The sequence below is a fragment of the Schistocerca piceifrons genome, chromosome 1, assembly GCF_021461385.2.
Source record: "Schistocerca piceifrons isolate TAMUIC-IGC-003096 chromosome 1, iqSchPice1.1, whole genome shotgun sequence".
Lineage (NCBI taxonomy): Eukaryota > Metazoa > Arthropoda > Insecta > Orthoptera > Acrididae > Schistocerca > Schistocerca piceifrons.
The window spans coordinates 1,058,384,865-1,058,398,315 of record NC_060138.1 but is presented as its reverse complement, the minus strand read 5'-3'; the positions used below and the strand labels follow the sequence as shown (position 1 = coordinate 1,058,398,315).

The following is a 13,451-nucleotide window of genomic DNA, read 5'->3' as shown; positions in this document are numbered from 1 at the left end:
GTTAGTTTCGACGTCAAATCCCTATTCACGAATGTCCCAGTGTCAGATACTGTGAACATCCTAGAAGAACGCGTGGCACCTGATATATGTGAGCTTGTGCGCCACTGTCTGACGACCACCTATTTCAAGTGGAGAGGTCAATTTTATGAACAAACTGACGGTGTAGCTATGGGCTCACCCCTATCGCCTATCGCAGCAGAAATTTTCATGGAGGCATTTGAGGAAACAGCCCTCCAGTCCGCACCATTACGCCCAAATTGTTGGCTTCGCTATGTCGATGATACTTTCGTCATCTGGCCCCACGGAGGAGAGGAGTTACAGAACTTCCACAAGCACCTTAACCAACAGCATAGGAAAATTCAGTTTACAATGGAAACAGAGAAGAATGGGGTGCTGCCTTTTCTCGACGTGGAAGTTTATCGAAAACCTGATGGTAAACTTGGCCACAAAGTGTACAGGAAACCAACCAATACGGACAGGTACCTTCACGCCTCCTCCCACCATCACCCCACGCAGAAGAAGTCCGCCCTGCACACGCTAACGAAGAGAGCGTACAGGATAAGCGACGAAGAACATCTGAAGACAGAACTTGAACGCCTCAGGTCCATCTTCGGAACTAATGGCTATGGGAAGCAGATGATAGACAGCACCATGTCGACAAGGGAGAAGACTAATAGGGAAGAGGAGAAGGAGGCACAGAGCATTGCTGTGTTACCATATGTACAAGGGGTCACCGAACGTATTGGCAAAATTCTACGAAAAGCCGACATCAAACCAATTTTCCGAAGCAGAAACAAAATATCAGACATGCTCGGTTCTACAAAGGATGCAGTTGACAAACTACACACAGCTGGCGTGTATGAAATTGGTTGTGCGTGTGGATTAGTCTACATAGGTGAGACGGGACGTCCGATTAGCACAAGGCTCTCGGAACATGAAAGATATATCCGCCTGAAACAACACACTAAGTCAGCAATGGCGGAACACCGAGACAGTGCGGGAAACCAATATTTTTTCAAGAAGCCCGCGTCCTGGCAAAACAGCCTCTCACTTTCAAAAGAAAGATTAGAGAGGCGATAGAAATAGCCAAAAGACCCGCCAACATGAATAGAGAGGACGGGTACAAGCTTCCGAGGTCTTGGCTGCCTGCAATAGTAGGGCTACGGAGCGGCGGCAGAGCCGTGGCGGCCCATGCAGACACGCGGAGAGCCGCAGTAGTGGTCGCGAGCACACAAAGCAATGGCACGCCGCAGCCGGCTTCTGGACAGCATGGAAACAGTGTGACGTCACAGCCATCACCTGTTCGCTATTCGTCCGTCTCCTCCAATGGGGTGGATTAATAGAAAGACCAATAGAAAACAGCTATTTCAGCCAATGACAGATAATAAAGGAAACACCAATAAAGCATACCTTTCACCCCTCCTCCTCCTCCTTTTACAGCCAATCAAATAACGACACTGTTTTCTCGTGCAGCTATTTAAGGAACCAAGTGTGTTCATTTAGCAGTTAACGTAAGGCCCTGATGAAGGCTAGCTGCAACGCTGGCCGAAACGTTGGCGCATTTTAAAATTATGACGATGCGGTCTGATACCCTGAAGAATTTTATTGAAGAAGACAACGGCCGCGGAAGCCTACGCTTACAAACACTTGCAAGTTCCAGCGCGGCATGTCTGGGCTGTGGGGCGAATCTTCAAGCTGCTGCCAACTGAACTTGGCCATTATACTTTGTGTGACCTTGGAGACGAGTGGACGCGCGTTGGCGTGGAGCACAATCACTCACTTCGTGAGCACTCCTGGCGGTTTGATTTTGTTGGACTTATGTAGGCTACGGAGTGTCTGACATTAAAAGTCACTGTTAATGATTTTTCTGTGCTCGAGGATTTCGAAGAGTATCAGACCTCGGATGTCGAAAAAGATGGTGAGCGTCACCCTGGCTGATGAGGGTACAGCTTCGAATTTTTTAGGAGGAGGTGACGACGCATGCTTACACTGCACGCTGACCCTAGATGTCTCACTACAGTATCCCAAACTAATGGTTAAGTGGGCCCACAAGTGCTCCTTCGACACTTCAGTCTCTTCATTTAACATGCTGACACATTTCTCTCCTAACGCGTAGACAACCTCAAATTTGACGGAAACCGCCCTTAAAAATGCAATACACTCATGCTGTCTGTGATGCTACCCAACGAATACTGCTTATTCTTGAGGTGCTTCGGCACCGACGATGAGCCATTCTCTTTATTATTATCCTCTTTAATTCTCATTTTGGCCGGCCGGTGTGGCCGAGAGGCTCTAGGCGCTTCAGTCTGGAACTGCGCGACTGCCACGGTCGCAGGTTCAAAATGTGTGTGATTTAATAAAACGCTTCAGGCAAATGCCTTGATGGTTCCTTTGAAAGGGCACTGCCGACTTCCTTTCCCGTCCTTCCCTAATCCGTTGAGACCGATGACCTCGTAGTTTGGTCTCTCCCCCCAAACAACCCAACCCTCCCCCCCCCCCACCCCCCAACCCCAAAATGTGTGTGAAATCTTACGGGACTTAACTGCTAAGGTCATCAGTCCCTAAGCTTACACGCTATTTAACCTAAATTATCCTAAGGACACACACACACACCCATGCCCGAGGGAGGACTCGAACCTCCGCCGGGACCAGCCGCACAGTCCATGACTGCACCGCCCTAGTCCGCACGGCTAATCCCGCGCGGCGTCGCAGGCTCGAATCCTGCCTCGGGCATGGATGTGTGTGATGTCCTTAGGTTAGTTAGGTTTAAGTAGTTCTCAGTTCTAGGGGACTGATGACCTCAGACGTTAAGACCCACAGTGCTCAGAGCCATTTGAACAAATTATCATTTTAAAGTTTCTTCACATTTGCCCCAAATACTTCATTTCACAATCCTGATACTTTACTTAATAAACTCCAAATTTCCCTATCCAGTTCTCCCCCGTGCCAATCTTATGCTTCAGTTATGTCTGGAGATGCTCCAGACAGCGGTTGGATACAACCCTGAATGTCGCCGGTCATACGGCCCGACAACCACGAGTGATGGTCTGGGGGCCATTTTATTTCAAGGCAGGATCTCTTTGGTTGTCATCGGCGGCACCTTTACAGCAAAGTGGTACTTCGATGGTATTCTACACCCCCGTTTCTTGCCCTTCACGGCGAGACAACTGACCGTACATATCAGCAAGATAATGCCCGTCCGCACACGGGGTGACTTTCAGCTGCTTGTCTTCGTGCTTGCCAAACCCTAGCTTGCCCACCAAGGTCGCCAAATCCGTCCCCGTTTGAAGCATTATGGTCAAGGCCTTCTAACCTGCTCGGGATTTTGACGATCTAATGCGCCAATTGGACAGAATTTGCCACGGTATCCCTCAGGTGGACATCTATAAACTCTGTCAATCAATGTGAAACCCAATGACTGCTTGTATACGGCTAGAGGTGGACCAACGAGTTACTGACATGCTCAATTTGTGAAACTCTTTCTTTTGAACATATCGTAGAATTTTTATCTGAAATTGTAATCATTTGTTTGTTTGTACGTCTCGATTACGTCTACCGATTTCCGTCTCATTCGGATAATTCCTTCGTGTTGCGTGTTTCTTTTTGTTGTTTTTGTTTTAGAGTGTATCTTGTTTTTAATCAAATTTTACGATGCCTGCCACTCGGTAGCATCGCTAGGAAATAATCGTAGTGTGTTGTAAGCCATAACCGATAAATCTTTTAGGCATACTGAAATCATTTTCACTTTTATAAAGGCTTCTGTGTGGCACACCCGATCGCTTCTGTTGAGCAATACGACGTAATGGGTTATATTACTCAAAACGTCTTAGCGGCAATATCTATTTTTATATTGCGCATGGTCTTACCTCGGCTATCGGTCAACAATGTGGTCGTCGAAACTCGTTGGGAAACTTAAGATGGAATCTCTATCTTCGCCTGCGTCTATTATTTCCAAGATAACTCTTCTCGTTCTTAACAGTGTTTACCGCGTCTAGGATGGACTCTGCTGTACTCAAATTTGGCAGATTTATTTATATTTAACTTTGAGGTGCCCTTCTTGTCGTCGCAGCCGTCGGTTGCCTGAGAAAAGGAAGTTAAGAGAAAGCGTGTGAGAACTCTGTAAACTCAGTTGTGTGTGTGATGGTATTTTAACTGTTTGTGTATCTTGTTTCCTGAGACGGAAAGTGGGGAACAGCCCGGCATTTGTCTAAACGAGGACGAGAACCCGCCGAAAAAGCAGATTGAGGCTGGTCAGTGCATCAACCGCCGTCGTTAATCCGCCTCGCGGGTCCGGTCTGTCTCTCGCTCACCTCCCATCTCGCCAGCTGGCGCGATGCAGAATACACTACACGAGCACGTTTTGTTTCTAAAGGAAAGTTATGAAAAAAGCGAGCTGTGTTTCACGACGAGTGGTTTTTCCTGTAACCGCGTTTTTTCTTTGATAGCTACTTTCCCCCACGAACGTCGTAAAGTTAAGAGTTTAAAATATGCCCAAGCATCTAGTGCAGACGACGTTGGATACATAGGTCTGTAATTCCGTGCGTCCGGTGTTTTAATCTTTTTAAAAACGGGAGTGCCCTGTGCTCTTTGCCAGTCAATCCGAATTGTTCGTTGCGGGAAAGATTCTTAACAAATACAGGTTGTGGAAACACGAATTCCGTGAGAGCTTGATGTCTTGTTTGCCTTTGAGCTACTTTTCAATAGCGAGAGTGTGAGACATTTATGCCATGTTTCAGCCCACGTTTTACTTCTCATGTTTTATTATACGGTATCTGAAGGCGCACACTACTGCTAAGTTAGCGAGCAGTCAAGACCGTTAGACCTACCCATCCCACAAAGCTGTAGATGGTCACGAAGCTTGGGAAAGATGGAGCGAATATTTAGAAGCAGTAACTAACCACGGCGTATGGAGAGACAGCAGTAATTCACCTACTTGGTTTGGAGCCATGCGCATAACTTTGATTATTTATATTTACAGTCTGAATGTTTGCACAGACTTCCAACTATGCTGACGACGTTACACACACTGACGACTTTCGAGTTATGATTTCAGTAACGTTAAATTCGCGCTCAGAGCTTAATTAAAGATTTCATGTAACGTTATAAATCGTTGGCGGACAGAACCGAGCAATGACAAGAGCGCCCTGAGAGGGCAGGCGCGAAACAGATAAGCTAGCTCACAGGTTCGTGACTAGCTTTTCATGCTGACATTGTGTAAGTCTCACAAGTTCTAGTATGATGTACTTTAATGTAAACTAAAGTTTAAAACAGCTTCAAGAAATATTTGTAAATTCAGTCTAGAAATAACTGACGCCGACATCACGTTTTTACTGCAAGTTGATGTTTCGTGGTACTCGGTCTGGGAAACATCTGCGTTCGGTTTCGTACTGATGTCAAAATCATGTGGAGATATTTTTGTGAGCCTTCATTGTACTGCCATCAAAATCGTGTTGAGATGTTTTTGTGAACTTCCATGAATATTATAACGTGCAATCTTTTGTGCAAAACATTGCTATTAGACTGACAAAGACTCATTTTCCCGATTATGAGACTGAGAGAATCACGCACCCTAACGCTTGAGTTGCCTACAAATAGTCCGCAGCTCGTGGTCGTGCGGTAGCGTTCTCGCTTCCCAAGCCCGGGTTTCCGGGTTCGATTCCCAGCGGGGTCAGGGATTTTTCTCTGCCTCGTGATGACTGGGTGTTGTGTAATGTCCTTAGGTTAGTTAGGTTTAAGTAGTTTTAAGTTCTAGGGGACTGATGACCATAGATGTTAAGTCCTATAGTGCTCAGAGCCGTTTGAACCATTTTGAGCCTGCAAATAGCAGCCCATTTCTTTCCCTCTGTTGGCTATCGGACTCGCCGTAAGAAAAGCAAGCCAGGCAAGACCTGATATTGATCGGAGACCAGGCTAGCAAATTCATAGTGAGGGAAACGTGCTATATGTTGTGGTAAACACTTACTGTCATTTTACCAACAACCAAAATTTATGGCCCCTAGCCGCATGAGGAAAACACAGCTAGCTTATCAGACCACGTTCAAGGAATCTCACTGTCACCACAAGAGAAAACCTTTCGCAAGGTCTATATACAGCAATCGTATCTTGACTCATTGCCCCAGTTCCTTTGGTAATAAAAGACGACACAACTTGTACATACAAATTGTGTCGCACCAGACTTGCGCTTATATTGAGATTCAATTGGAAGGATATTCTCCTGTGAAAAATGAAATCGGATTAAAATCGGCGATAGAGTTGCGCTCGGTAAACACATAAACTTCTTGCCAAACTTTCCTTTAGTATATACAAACGAAAGAAAGAGTTAATTTTGAAAGCGAGCACCTTTCTTAAAGCCATGAGAAAAAGAGAAGGGCTCAGCCGGGATTTGAACCCGGGACCTCCTGCACCCAAAGCAGGAATCATACCCCTAGACCACTGAGCCCGTTAGATAAGGCATGTGAAAGCATCCCAGTTCCTCGCGCGCGGTTCGTTCTCTGCGTGGTTGTCGAGTCGTGAAGCGGTGCCTGGCCTCCAGCTATACAACTAGCGCACGCACATGCATACATAGTCTCTCACGCTATACGCATGTAACAACTTATTTCTTCACACACTTGAATACCACGTTTACTTTCATCTCATTATCGTATAGCTCGTGCCGGATTTGGGTAGTCAATTGTCTCAGCGGGAGCGCTTATTTATGATATAAAGACGGAGTACAATGCAGTTCAATAACCAGTAACCGCTTTTCGTTACACATATTTTGTAAGATTTTTGCTGACTTAACTGTGAGTTCTTGGTAAAACATTGTAATTATTACGAAAGAAAAAGCTGCATGAAAACACAAAATTCACTGTGAAGAGAACAGGTTTCTCACCATGCAATTTCCACGTTTTTGGAACCACTAAGAAAGACATCCGTGGCCGTCGATTAGCTTGGAACAAATAGGTGCACCCGTGGGTACAATCATGTTTCCGTAGGCAACAGCAAACTTTTTTCTATGAAGGCACTGGCCGTCTTGTTTCACAATGGGATAAATGTATTAACAGTTATGGTGATTTCTTTCGAAATAATTAATTTTCCATCTGTCTCGTTCTCATCTGACTGCCCTTCATACGTCCACATACGAAGCCAAAAATTTAAAATACGGCTTACACCTTCACAGACTACATTACAGCTATTTTAGAACTTCCAAAAAACCATAAACATGCTGCCTTCCAGTTTACTGCGCAACATTTACTTTCACACAGTGGTAGCCTAAATTCCAAGCAAGAATAGATGAGTGGTGCCTCGTTGACAGATAGTTCACGATAATAGCCAACATCTTGGAAGTACAAAGTATTTAGTCATCTACTATATCATAGAGGCAATAACCACGAATCCGTTTAATTGCACAAATATTCCCCATAAATGAAGGGGGGTATTTAAAATCACTTGTCAGCAATGTGGCTGGTGCTACATACGAATAATAATAGAGGTGTATTTAGGCACAGAGTGAAGGAACCTCCGGATGCAGGAAAGAAACAGCCTCCAGCTTAACGAAACATTTTTTAGAAATCAGCCATAAATACTCCACAGGTGTCTAAATACTGCACTCGTAATAGAGGGAACAGATACTTTCCAAAATCTTAGTGTATAAAAAAGCATAAGGGCCACAAATAATTGCTACTGAATGATCAAACGGAATTTGCTTTCTCTCAGTTTCAGAATAGATCATGTAAACGTCTCCTCCAACCATCCTATATTGTTCAGGTACCTGATTTGCACGAAGTCCTCTGGGAGTATTAGTGCAGTAGACTTTTGAGTACTAAATAGCACCTTCCCCCCCCCCTTTTTTTTCAATTTGGTTCAGTGATAAACTATGTATTTAACGCGAACCCAAGTTCGATATTACATCACCACTGTCTCCTACTATGCTAAACAGCTCAAGTGACACCTACGCTACAAACCCTGGAGGGCCTTTATGCCGTTTGCTTCATAGATGTGCTGCATTTTCCCAGGATTCTACCAACAAATTTCAGTCTTCCATTGCCTTCCCACCTGCAGATTTCGTGTATACTTACTGCTGTTTAATGTTACTTACTTACTTACTTACTTACTGGCCGGTCGGAGTGGCCGAGCGGTTCTAGGCGCTACAGTCTGGAACCGCGCGACCGCTACGGTCGCAGGTTCGAATCCGGCCTCGGGCATGGATGTGTGTGATGTCCTTAGGTTAGTTAGCTTTAAGTAGTTCTAAGTTCTAGGGGACTGATGACCTTAGATGGTAAGTCCCGCCAGTCGAAGTGGCCGTGCGGTTAAAGGCGCTGCAGTCTGGAACCGCAAGACCGCTACGGTCGCAGGTTCGAATCCTACCTCGGGCATGGATGTTTGTGATGTCCTTAGGTTAGTTAGGTTTAACTAGTTCTAAGTTCTAGGGGACTAATGACCTCAGAAGTTGAGTCCCATAGTGCTCAGAGCCATTTGAACCATTTGTTAAGTCCCATAGTGCTCAGAGCCATTTATTTAAACACGGTAAGTCACCTAACATTACCACTGGAATCACCTTCCAAACCACAACAAACACTGAATAACCAATTCCACAGACCGAAAGTGAGGAGGGGGGGTGGAGGAATTGGTTAATACAAACCATTGAGAAATGCAAGTAAGTATTATTTTCAACACATACTTATGTCTTTTTAAAAGGAAACCTGTTATTTTTAACACAACTGAAAATAGAAACAAATACCTGATCACTCCGTTTCTTACAATGAAAAATGTTAAGTATATCCGGAGTAATTTGTGAACGTATAGTTGACGCTTGAAACCTCCGATGTTCAGTCGCATGTTGTAACAAACAAGATTTGTAGGGGTATTTTTACGACGACTACGATGTTTACGAGTTTGGCTGTCTCAGTGTCTGCATGTAGCGCTTGCTGAATTAGTCCTTGTCCTCAGAATAATTGTAGCACATTGTGTTATGGGACGTTTGTGATGGTGTATTGTACACAAGTAAGGACAGAAGTACGCACAGTAGAAACGTGAGAAGGTCGCAAGTACAACAGTGTGTACAGTATTGTAATAACTGTGAAAATGGTTTATTCTAACTCTGAGAAGGCAGAGATGATACTCATCTATGACGAGTGTAGACAAAATTCAGCTGCAGCCTGCAGGTTGTATGCAGAAAGGTACCCGGACAGACATCATCCAACGCGTCGCACATTTGAAAACATCTCAAACAATTGTATGCAACAGATATGGTCGTAACACGCAAACAGGTTACTAACAAACCCGTCATAGGAGAAGCAGGAGCAGTTGGTATGTTAGCTGCTGTTGCCGTGAACCCACACACGAGTCACGTGACATCGCTAGAGGCAGTGCAATTAGTCAAAGTAGTGTAACGCGCATACTTCATCGTCACAAATTTCACCCGTATCATGTGTTGCTGCATCAGCAATTAAATGGAGATGATTTTAACAATCGAGTGAATTTCTGTCAGTGGGCATTCACAGAGAATGCGTTGCAGTTCTACCTGTTTACCGAATAAGCAGATTTCACAAACGATGGTGCAGTGAATTTACGGAACACGGATTACTGGTCCTTGGACAATCTTCGCTTGCTTCGACAGGCAGAGTGACAGCGAATGTAAATGTATGGTGCGGAGTAATTGGCGACCATCTCATTGGTCTTCACTTCATTGAAAGCACACAAACAGCTGCAAAATACATCTAGTTTCTAAAAAATGATCTGCCGACATTGCTAGAAAACGTCCCACAGGAAACGCGTAGACGTGTGTGGTATCAACATGATGGTGCTCTTGCACACTCTGCAATCAACACTAGGCTGACCCTTGACAGAATGTTCGACGGGCGTTTCATAGGACGTGGCGGACGCATAAATTGGCCAGCCCGTTCTCCTGATCTTACACCTTTAGACTTCTTTTTGTGGGGTACGTTAAAGCAAAACGTGTACTGTGATGTGCCTACAACCCCAGGGAACATAAAACACCGTATTGAGGCAGCTTACGGCAACATTACACCAGATGTACTGCGTCGTGTAAGACATTCACTACGCGGTACATTGCAAATGTTTGCAGCAAATGATGGACACCACTTTGAACATGTATTGTCCTGAAATGTCAGGACACACACTTTTACATTCTGTAATAGAAAACAAAATACAAATTTGTAAGTTTAACTATATTCTCATGTCAATACATTTTCTCCTAACAGATCAGTGCCGTACAGTATTCTTCAGAGAAAAAGACTAATAAAAATGTTAGCATGTGGATGTAAAGTGCTGTTCATATCTCTTCTGTACCTACGTTACATCGCTGTTCTTTTTGTATCCCAAATTAATTCGTTTCTCTCCGATACACACGACTGAACTGCTGACGATTTACTCAAGCGTCAGCTTTGTTACAAATTACTGTGGATGTAATTAATATTTTACAATCTAAGAAACAGCATTGATTAAGTATTTGTTTCTATTTTCAGTTGTGCTAAAAATAATAACAGGTTGCCATTTTAAAAAAAACTTAAGTATGTGTTGAAAATAATACTTCTCAATGGTTTGTGTTAACCAATTCCACCAGCCCCTCTCCTCACTTCCGGTCTGCGTAATTGGTTATTCAGTGTTTGTTGTGGTTTGGGTGGTGCTTCCAGTACTCACCCTGTATACTGCACGATCTGAATGCATTTCATTTATACCTCCTGGTGCACTTTGAAATTTTTGTTTTCTTTTTTACTGTTATTTTATCCCCCCGCGCCCCGTACGCACTTTGAAATACCAATTAATATTTTTGACAGTTGTGGATTCTTTGTTTCCTAATACAACAGAAGGCCCGAATGTGGTCTCTAAGATTTCCTAAAAACGTTCCACATTTTACTGCACTGACGACTACTAACGGACATGTCTTCACACATATGTACTGACTCAGTTTGAATTTGACTAACAGAACACAGAATGTCACGCTGGAGGGTGAACGTTCAACAGAAAAGAAAGTAACATCACGGGCGACTGAAGGAGGCGTGTAGAGCGCCCCATAAACGTCAATACTACTGCGCAATATTTGTTGATGTGCAATAATATTGAACGTGTAGGGGTGAGATTCGGAGGTTATCCAATAATATTGAGGACATCAAAAACTTCTGAAATATATTTGCTGCCCGGAAATACTGTGGAGTCTGTGGGCGGTATTGAAAATGCCCTCGACAGTCTCTCGCGTGCTACATAGGCCAAGGAGGTCAGATTAGGTTAGGTTTGTTGTTGTGTGGAAAATGAGTTCAAGTCAAGACGAAAGCGATGCATAAATCAGTGCCGGAATTGTGGGATGTTACGTTAAATGAGTGAAAAAACAGATGTGTTAAAAATGATGAACGTATGATCTGTTGCTCAATAAATATAGGGGTCGCTCACGAGGTAAGATGTATTAAAAAATTTAATAAAAGAAACCTTAAGAATAAAAGTACATTTAGACATTTATCTCTACTTAAACCTAACTAATCTAAGGACATGACACACATCCATGCCCGAGGCAGGATTCGAACCTGCGACCGTAGCAGTCGCGCAGTTCGAGACTGAAGCGCCTAGAACCGCCCGGCCACTCCGGCCGGCTAGGCGCTTCAGTCTAGAACTGCGCGACCGCTACGGTCGCAGGTTCGAATCCTGCCTCGGGCATGGATGTGTGTCATGTCCTTAGATTAGTTAGCTTTAAGTAGTTCTAGGGGACTGATGACCTCAGACGTTAAGTCCCATGGTGCTCAGACCCATTTGAACCATTTTTGAACTTGTTTGCGCCAAAGTGAAATTTCTACGAGAAACAGAAGCTTACTTCTAGGAGGTGATACTCAACTCCTAGCTTTTTCATGTAAGGCTCTCTTCCATGACACTTAGATTTCAGAACAATCTAAAACGCAATTTGAACCGCGTACATTAGTTCGACAAATTTCCTTGAAATAATTAAAAGATTAAATAATAAACCCAAGAAAATATCCCAAGTCGTTCAAAACAACCACTTAATAAACCAGATTTACCATAGAGCGTATGAGCAATTTAACAACACCAAATACCCAATTTCATTAAACACTAGGGTAACAACAATCGGCCTTACGGCTCTCAGGAAATGCATATTACAGCATTTGAAAGCCATCAGATTTAAAGTACCAAACAGCTTGTGGCCTAAACAAGTAACAATAAGGCAAAACTTCGACTAGCACCTGTAATGACAAGCCACGACCGTTACACGTGCGGAAAAAGCACTAACCATAAAATGGATCAAACTTACAACAGACCAGTTGCGGTTAACAATAATTGCAACGGGGGAAAACTTTGAGATCCATAAAGCGAGAGTCACAGAGGCGGGCATATTACAGCGCGAGCGATAGCAACCGCTGCTACATCAAGACGTCGTTATTCAATAATTTCAGCTCAATGCAAAACGCCAGCATTGACATAAGAGAAGACAATTTAGCTGAAGCACACGTGGTGAAAACTTCGATGCAGCCACTAACGGTACACTCGCAACTTATCAGTCTCTGCACAAACAGGACAACGGCCCACACAGCTGACGGGTCCATCACTGTCTGTGTTGCTCTCTCGCCACGTACCCAGACACTTCCCAACTTCACACGGTCCGGCGTGTTTTTAAGACTCTTCACCAGCGATAACACACGAGAAGCCAAGAGTAATTCATTCCATTTAGCGGGGCGCCAGCAAAAGAAGGAAGAAGAAAAGATGACATTACGCCCCCACAGCTCAAGAATCTCTTTCGATCCAAAACCATCAGTACCGTCATCAGCCGCCACCTCCAGTTGGTTCTATCCTGTAATCTTCCAGACATCAAGAAAGACCCACTCATCATTTGGAATGATACCTCTCAGTAAGTGCATTGGCAGCCATATCCCTAAGGGGCTCCATCACGTGCTAAGCATTGGAGCTCCCAGCTACCATTAATCCCATCGTCTGCGAATTCGCGGATCTTGCAGGCTGAGAGGCTTTCTGTGAAACTGGGCAAGCGACTGCATCTGGCTCAAGCCATGCAAATCTAAACGCTGTCAATTCAACTAAACGCGTAGCAACAACAATTACAAACATTTTAAATTGGAAGGATCAAACAGATACTGTAATGTTGTGAGCAAGGCGAACCAAAGACTGCGTTTTATTGGCGGAACACTTAGAAAAAATGGCTCTGAGCACTATGGGACTTAGCTTCTCAGGTCATCAGCCCCCTAGAACTTAGAAATACAGGGCTATTACAAATGATTGAAGCGATTTCATAAATTCACTGTAGCTCCATTCACTGACATATGGTCACGACACACTACAGATACGTAGAAAAACTCATAAAGTTTTGTTCGGCTGAAGCCGCACTTCAGGTTTCTGCCGCCAGAGCGCTCGACAGCGCAGTGAGACAAAATGGCGACAGGAGCCGAGAAAGCGTATGTCGTGTTTGAAATGCACTCACATCAGTCAGTCATAAC

General features: G+C 44.2%; 1 protein-coding gene and 1 non-coding gene across 2 annotated transcripts in view; one reads left to right on the top strand and one right to left on the bottom strand.

The window, feature by feature from the left end:
* LOC124796726 overlaps positions 1 to 13,451 on the top strand; it is a 1,132,495-nt gene that overhangs the window by 1,016,213 nt on the left and 102,831 nt on the right. The window lies entirely within an intron of this gene.
* On the bottom strand, positions 6,368 to 6,439 carry Trnap-ugg. The gene has a single exon. It is a non-coding gene; the product is annotated as a tRNA-Pro (tRNA).